This window comes from Kogia breviceps, chromosome 10, assembly GCF_026419965.1.
Source record: "Kogia breviceps isolate mKogBre1 chromosome 10, mKogBre1 haplotype 1, whole genome shotgun sequence".
Classification (NCBI taxonomy): Eukaryota; Metazoa; Chordata; class Mammalia; order Artiodactyla; family Physeteridae; genus Kogia; species Kogia breviceps.
In genome coordinates this window covers 2,956,553-2,965,019 of record NC_081319.1, presented here as the reverse complement: position 1 = coordinate 2,965,019, position 8,467 = coordinate 2,956,553, and the positions used below count along the sequence as shown (strand labels likewise).

The window sequence follows — 8,467 nt, the reverse complement described above, 5'->3', positions numbered from 1 at the left end:
GAGAGACATTTGTAAGAACAGGACTTCTAACCACTTGGGAGGACAAGCACCCCAGCTCCTACAGTTTATGATCTTTGGACACATATTCTCCAAGTGACGACTCACCCCCATGTCAGAGCTTTCTACGCTGTCTGTTGATGATAAATAAGGATGTGTATATAAATGTATGTTTATGCAGATATATTTCATCGTGTCCAGAGAGTATCTATTAAATGGGGAGATGTTGGTCAAAGGATACAAATTTTCAGTTATAAGATGAATAAGTCCCGGGGATCTGATGTACATACAGCATTGGCGCCTGTAGTTAACAGTACTGTATTATATACTTGAAAGTTGCTAAGACAGTTTAGCAACTTGTTGTCTTAGCAAAGTTGCTAAGCAACTTAGCAAACTTAGCAAAGCTGGTACTAGCTTTAATGTTCTCCCCCTAACAACAAAAACGACAAAATGGTAATCATGTGAGGTGAAGGAGGTATTAACGACCTTGTTGTGTAAACGTCTTGCAATATATACATGTATCAAATCATTGTCTTGTACATCTTAAACTTACACAATGTTATATGTCAATTACATCTTCATAAACCTTGAGGGAAAGGAAAGAATCTGTCTATTCTTATTCTACTAAGGACTTTTTTTCTTTATCAAGGAAACGGTGTTGGATTTTGTCAAATGACATTTTCTTGTATCTACTGAGATAATCGTTTTCTCCTTTGACTTTTTAATATGACATGTTAACAGCTGCTGTAGAGTGAACTATCCTTGCAGTTTTAGGATGAACTTCACGTGGTCGTTTAAAGATATGCCGAGTTCTGCTTGGTAATATTTCATTTAGGATTTTGGCAGGATATGTGAGACTGGTTCTAGTTTTCATTTTTAACCTATCTCTGTAGAATTTTGGTAACAATGTTGAATTGGATTATTAAGTATAAGTTAAATCTTTTAATGTTCTAGAACAGCTTAACTAGTACCTGCACTTTCTCCTCCTTCAAAGTTTGAACGAGTTCTCCCATGAAGCCATTTGGGCCTGGAGCCTTTTTTGGCGGGGGTTAGTTTTAATGATGTTCTCAATTTCTGACAAGTGGTAGATGTAAATGGGGAGAGAACCTGGCCCTGGCGACCCTGGAGTCCAAGAGTAGCCCTTGCTCTTCCTTCTACCTCTCCTCCCACTTCTCCACCTGGGTGTGTCCACTCAAGGGATGTCAGCCCCCCACGCCATGTCCCTCCAGCACAGTGTCCTCTCCTGCGAGTCCCCATCACACGCCACGCGACTCCCTCCAACACCTCCTTTGCGAAGTAACCCGTCCACGCTCCTGACACTGCAAATCCAATACACGGGTAGGGCTGAATCTGACAACATGGGTGGGTCTTGGAAGTGTTCTAAAAGCGAACAAGATTTGGCCATCAGTGTCTCAGTTTTTCCTTTAATTGCGGTTTAAAAATAACCTAAAATTTACCATCTTAACGTTTTGGAAGTTTAGAGTTCCGTAGTGTTAAGTATATTCACATTGCTATGAAGCAGATCTCCAAACTTTTCATCCTGTAAATCTGAAACTCTGCCCCCATTCACCACTAACTCCTCCTCCCCACTCCCCCAAGCCCTGATCCCCACCAACTCCTTTCAGTCTCTATAGTTTTGACTGCTTCACGGACCTCATAGAGGTGGAATCATATGGTATTTGTTTTGTGTGTGTGTGATTGGCTTATTTCACTGAGCATAATGTCCTCGAGGTCCATCCATGTTGCAGCACGATAGGCCTGCTTTCTTTTTAAAGGCTGAATAATGGTCCCGTGTTTGTGTACAATGTGTATCCCATCGCAGGGAAATCGTTGGGGTTCTTACACTCGGCCATGGTCAGGCCTAGGCATGGTTCTCTTCAGATTATGGGATCACAGGGGTGGTGAAGCCTTGGTGGGAACTGGCTCCACTGGTGGTGCCCGCCGGCCCTCATCTTAGGACATTCGTTCAACGATCGCCCACTCTTCAGCCTCCGCACCACCATTACCACCAGTGCCAGCAGCATTCCACAGAGGTGTGCGTCATTTAGGCAGCAGCCATACCTTGATCCACCCAAAGGCTGTCGGGAAGGCGGGCCAGGATTGAGGCTCTTTTTGCAGACGAGAAAAATTAAGCTTAGAGGTATTCTCACTTAGCAAGCAGAATTCTAAATACAGAACTCTTTCCACCACACGGAAGTTTCCTCTCCATGAATAGTTTTTAAATTGCTGACATACGGTGACCCATCCTGGAAGAACGGAGCTGAAAGAAGCAATTTGAAGTGAGAGAGTGGCATGGACTCCCAAATGCAAAATAGATAGCCCATGGGAAGCAGCCGCAGAGCACAGGGAGATCAGCTCGGTGCTCTGTGACCACCTAGGGGGGTGGGATAGGGAGGGAGGGAGGGAGACGCAAGAGGGAGGGGATATGGGGATATATGTATATGTATAGCTGACTCACTTTGTTACACAGCAGAGACTAACACACCATTGTAAAGCAATTATACTCCCATGAGGACGTTAAAAAAAATAAAAGATGTTAAATCATTGTATATAGAGGTGCTGCTTTCTGTTTGGAGAAGCCACAAACCTGGAATGAGCCCAAATAAGAGACAAGGGGGAAAGGGTTAAGCCAGTGAGTGAAGTATTTTGCAATTAAGAGAAACAAGTCCCACGATGCCTCTGAGGAGACACAGAAATGTATTTCCTAACCAAGCACAACTAAGTGGAACCCAAGTTTATAAATGACCACCGACCTCTGCTACTTGAAAACCAGTTACCTTATGTTGGTCAGCTGCTCACGTGCGCTCACATCCGTCTCTGCCCTTCTCCTGCCCTGCAGCTTTGCCTTCGGCCAATGGTCAGCAGTGGCGCAGCACGGAAGCAGAAGCGAGGGAAGAGAGAAGCCAGCATGTTTCTCCTCCTCTGCTCCCTGTGACATCTCTGCCAGTGGGAGGGGGCTCCCCTCTGTGGCTTCAGCTCCCCTTTTTCCTCTGGGTCCCAGCTCCTACTAGGAAGGCTCCTCCCTGGTTCTATCTCCTGTCAGGCCCGGCCAGCTCCTGGGAACCACTGAATACTCAGTGCCTCCCGCCGCCCTATAGGAATGACAGTGGCTTCCGCTGGGCTAACCAGTGCTTTACCGCAGTGTCACCTTTTCCCCTCCCAACCGCCCCATCACCTGAGTAACCAATTGCCTGAATTAAGTTCCATCGGAGTAGTTGATGTTTTCCCGGGGCTGCAGATGGATACGTACACGGATAGATAAAAATAAGGGTTTTTTTTTCAGATAATAAAAATTATTTGTACTCATTGTACAAAATATGGAAAATCCAGAAACATATATAAATGAAATAAAAACTGCTGTAGTTCTACCATCTAACTCAACCACTGTTACCATTCCCCACTTTTTTGAATATATGAGATTGGATCGTATATAATCTTTTAAACTTTTTTTTAAAAAACATTTTTGTCTGTGTTGGCTGTTGGTTGTTGCACGCGGGCTTTCTTTAGCTGAAGCGAGCGGGGGCTACTCTTGGTTGCGGTGCACGGGCTTCTCGTTGCGGGGGCTTCTCTTGTCGCTGAGCACGGGCCCTAGGCGTGCAGGCTCAGTAGTTGTGGCGCACGGGCTTAGCTGCTCCGCAACTTAAAGAGAGGTACAATTCTTGCACACCTGGGTTTACAGACTAGCATTTGAATCCACTACACACAAGAGAATAATGGCCTTAGGTGGAATGGAGAGGGGAAAAAACCACTTAGAATGCTGTGAAGAAAGGTCTAGTGTTGGAGGGAAACAATCTCCCCACTGCCTTGGAATTGCCCATCTGGGGACCAGCAGGGTCCGTAAATAGCAGCCAGCATAACCCTCTTACTTCACAGCCCAGAAAGCTGAGCCAAGACAGGAGAAACACCTTGCTGAGGTCCCTTGTTTGAGCAGGAGGCAAGAGCGGCCCACGGTCTCTCTGTTGCACTGGCTGGGGCTGGGGTCTGCTGCAAACACTCAAATTGCTTCTTAATTGGAGTCTCCTGCTTCAGTAGCCGCTGCCTGAGCAGACTGCTTCCTGCCTGGAAATCTCAGTCAGCACCATCTTTTCTAAACTGGCGCGACCTCGCTTTTCTCTTCTCATCTCATCTCTCTGCGCTGGGATTTGCTTCCTGGTTTTGCCTGGTGGGTAGGACAGCTGGGTAGGTGATGGGTCGTGCAGGCGTCCTTCAGAGAGGGAGCAGCTCTTCTCACCATCACCCCCGCTCCGGGGACTTGAGAGCACCTGGCAGCCTCAGCACGAGAGGCAGGACCTGAGAACAGGCAGACTGGCCTCAGTCCTGGATTTGCCACTAACCCCCGTGTGCTCTTGAGCAAATCTCTGTCCCTCTCTGGGCCTCAGGGGCCACTTAGGGTGTCTCCCAAATTAGGGTTACCGGGTTTAGCAAATAAAAATGCAAGATGCTCGTTTACATTCCAATTTCAGTAAACAGCAAAGAGTTTTTTTAAGTACATCCGTGCAATATGGGACATACTTATACAAACATTTTTTTGTTGTTTATCGAAAATTCAAATGTAACTAGGCATCCTGTATTTTATCTGAGAGCTCTACTCCAGATGAAAAATTCTGTTCCATTCTGCTCTCTGGAGGCAGCCTGATGCAGCACTCAGAGCAGAGACTGGGGGTAATACAGGCCTGCGTGTAAAGCCCGTATCTGCCACCCATTCCTGTGTGATCTTGGGCAAGTCACTTCACTTCTCTGAGTCTCGGTTTTCTGAATTATAAAATGGACAGGTTAATCCCTCGTTGGTTCTCTCTCAGGACTGATGTCAGCACATAAGTTAAAGAACATGAATTAAAACCCCTTTACAGACTATAAAATGTGCTGCAATCTTGAACATTTATTAAGAAGCTACTATTTCAATTAAAAAAAAAAAAAAAGAAGCAACTGTATGTAACACACCCTACCGAATATGAGAAACAGAGATAACCGTGCAATTGGGAAGACATTTGTATAAAAAAAGGAAAGCCTGAGAGTATTTTTCACAGAATCCTTCCATAAAGGGAAATTCCATCATGAATCTGAATTGTGACTGCTATGAACTGGTAAGGAATTAGACACTTTAGGAAAAAAATAACCTGTGTAGTCTCGGGAAAGAGTCACCCCTGGGCTTGATTCCAGAAACAGTGGGAAGAATTCCTTGGACACACTGGGCTTTCAAATTCCCATTTGGGATGGGATCTGACTAATCCAAAGTGATGGAATCAATGAATTTGGGTGGAAACTTTCCCATCTTTCCCTTCGGCCTTGGATGTGCCTCTGCTGTGACGGCAGGGCAGACGAATTCCCACCTTCCCGAAACCTAGACCAACAGGGTGGATGTCAGTGGCATTGCCTGCCCAGCACCCCCTCTTGTTAAAAGGACCTATCTCAGCCGCCCAGAGCATGGGAGATAATATTTGCAAAAATTACATATTGGTAATGGATTCCTGTCCAGAATATATAAAGAACTCCTATAACCCAATAACAAAAAACCAAACAATGCTATTCCAAAATGGCAAAGGACTTGAATAGATATTTCTCCAAAGAAGATATGCAGATGGCCAATAAGCACATGAAAAGATGTTCAACATCACTAATCACTAGAAAAATGGAAATCAAAACTGCAATGAGATACAAGTTCACACTCATTAGGGTGCCTATGAAACACACACACACACAGGCACACAGAGAAAATGACAAGCGTTGATGAGGCTATGGAGACGTTAGAAGCCTTATGTACTGTTTGTGGGTGGGAAGGTAAGGTGGTGCGGCCACTGTGGAAAACATTAGGGCAATTCCTCAAAATATCAAACCAGTTCCACTTCTGGGTGTACACCCCAAAGAATTAGAAGCAGGGTCTCAAAGAGATATTTGGACACCCATGTTTCCAGCAGCGTTCCAGGTGTCCAAAGATGGGCTAGTGGATACACAAAATGTGGTCCATCCATACAATGGAATATTGATCAGTCTTAAAAGGGAAGGAGGGCTTCCCTGGTGGCGCAGTGGTCGAGAGTCCGCCTGCCAACGCAGGGGACACGGGTTCGAGCCCTGGTCCGGGAGGATCCCACATGCCTCGGAGCAACTAAGCCCGTGCGCCACAACTACTGAGCCTGCGCTCTAGAGCCCGTGAGCCACAACTACTGAGCCCACGTGCCACAACTACTGAAGTCCGCGCGCCTAGAGTCCGTGCTCTGCAACAAGAGAAGCCACCACGATGAGAAAGAAGCCCGTGCACCGCAACAAAGAGTAGCCCCGGCTCGCCACAACTAGAGAAAGCCCGTGTGCAGCAATGAAGACCCAATGCAGCCCAAAATAAATATATAAATTTATAAAAAAAAAAAAAAAAAGGGAAGGAGATTCTGACTCATACTACAACATGGATAAACCTTGAAGTCATCGTACGAAGTGAAATAAACAAGACACGAGAGGACAAATACCGTAAGATCCCACCTATATGAGGTCCCGAGAGCACTAAAATTCATAGAGACAGAAGACAGAATGGGGGGTACCAGGGGCTGGGGGGAGGGAGAATGAAGAATTATTATTATTATTATTATTATTATTATTATTTTGTGGTACGTGGGCCTCTCACTGCTGTGGCCTCTCCCGTTGCGGAGCACAGGCTCCGGACGCGCAGGCTCAGCGGCCATGGCTCACGGGCCCAGCCGCTCCGCGGCACGTGGGATCCTCCCGGACCGGGGCCCGAACCCGCGTCCCCTGCATCGGCAGGCGGATTCTCAACCACTGCGCCACCAGGGAAGCCCAAGAATTATTATTTAACAGGTACAGAGTTTTAGGTTGGGATGATGAGAAACTTCTGGAGATAGTAGTATGGCTGCACAACAATGTAAATATTCATAATACCACCGAATTGTATACTTCAAAATGGTTAAAACGTTAAGTTGTGTTATGTGTATTTTGCCACAATAAAAAAATGAGGGGTAAGGAAGTGGCCTTTATTTTAAAAAAGGGCTCATCTCTTCTATTTGGGGAACCAGTCCTCCCCACGCCCCCCCCCCCCCCCCCCCGTCCAATGGGCTCTCCAGGGGTGGCCATTTAACTCATGCGGTCAAGGACATGTGACTTGAGCTGGACCAATGAAAACCCTTCCTGGAAGGGATTGTTCCTGGAACTCTGGGAAAAGGCAGTTTCTCCCCTGAGGCTGCTAAGTTAGTGGAAAAAGCATCTACATCAGGAGCGCTGGGGACCATCTCTGGGGCAACTCGCAAGAGGCTGGCTGAGAGGGAGGCCAATTCCTCCTCCTCGGGCAGCAAAGCGGGGCGGCTGCGGGAACAAGGCCCAGCGGGTCTGAGCCGGGCCCAGAGCCAGGTCCGTGTGACCAGCTCCCCTGAGCTCCCTGTGTGCCGGCGTGATCTGGCTTTTCCGTCCCTGCCACGCACAGACACACTGCCCCAGTCTGCTAAGATGCACGGAGAGAGGCTTCACATGAAGACAGAATCCACCCAGTGGCTCGGCGAGGTGTCTCCGGTAGGCTTGTGTGGGGTTCACGTACATCAAGTGCCCACTGCACTGATGTCTCGCACGGTGGCATCTTCTCCCTGTGTTTGGGATCCAGCAGCCGCAATCTCTGGGCATCCTGGGCAGGGCTTTTGGGGGTGGACCATCCCCCAGGCCCCCCGACCCCCCCAAGCTCACCCCTCATGACGGCACTCAAGGCTCCCCCTGACTCGGCGCCCCCAGCCCTCTAGCCCGGACCACCCCACCCCCTGGACACTGCGGCCACACTCTCTAATCCCAGGAAGCAGGCTCTGCTTCCCAGCCTCTTCCGGACATGCCTTTCTGCTCTGTTCACCCCCATCTTTCACAGGCGGCATATCTACAGGAGCAAAGCAAAGCGCTGCCCCTCAGAGACACGTCCTCGACTCCCATCCACTTAACTGGCACTTAACTCACGCTGTCGGCCTGTCGCAGCCCTCAATTTGAACCAGGAGCAAAGAGTATTCTGTGATGTTCCGGGTAACAGGGCTCCAGCCTGAGCCTGTGCTGAGCTTGCTCTGGGGTTAGAGCCGTCCGGGCATATCTGATGAGGCAACGGGACTGAGGAGGGGGTCACTTAAGTGGCCATTTTCAAGCCCCGAGGCTACACGTGGGCCATCTCGGACTTTCAGTTTCCACATCTATAAAGGGTGGATGGAAAATAATAATATCCACCTCATAGAGCTATTGTGAGGTTAAATGACACACTACATCCATGACCACTATACCCCATGTTACCATTTCTACTCAGGAGCTGTATAACACAGGCACATTGAACTTACAACAAATCTAACCCGAGAGAGACAGCTCTTCAACCCCTAAGCCTTCTGGAGTTCCCACCCCATTCAAATGAGACCTTGGTCTCCACTGTCCCAAGGCAAGCCAGGCCAAATTGAAAAGACAAAAAAGTTAATTATGAGCTTTGGAACTTCCCAAGGCCTTAACTTCTGTT

The 8,467-nt window shown here is 47.8% G+C and overlaps 1 long non-coding RNA gene across 1 annotated transcript; it reads right to left on the bottom strand.

Moving 5' to 3' along the window:
- Window positions 1-924: 924 nt before the first annotated feature.
- LOC136794958 (uncharacterized) lies at window positions 925-2,843 on the bottom strand. Its single transcript, XR_010842445.1, has 2 exons — window positions 2,775-2,843; window positions 925-2,257 (listed from the first exon to the last, which is right to left on the bottom strand). It is a non-coding gene; the product is annotated as an uncharacterized lncRNA (long non-coding RNA).
- Window positions 2,844-8,467: the final 5,624 nt, after the last annotated feature.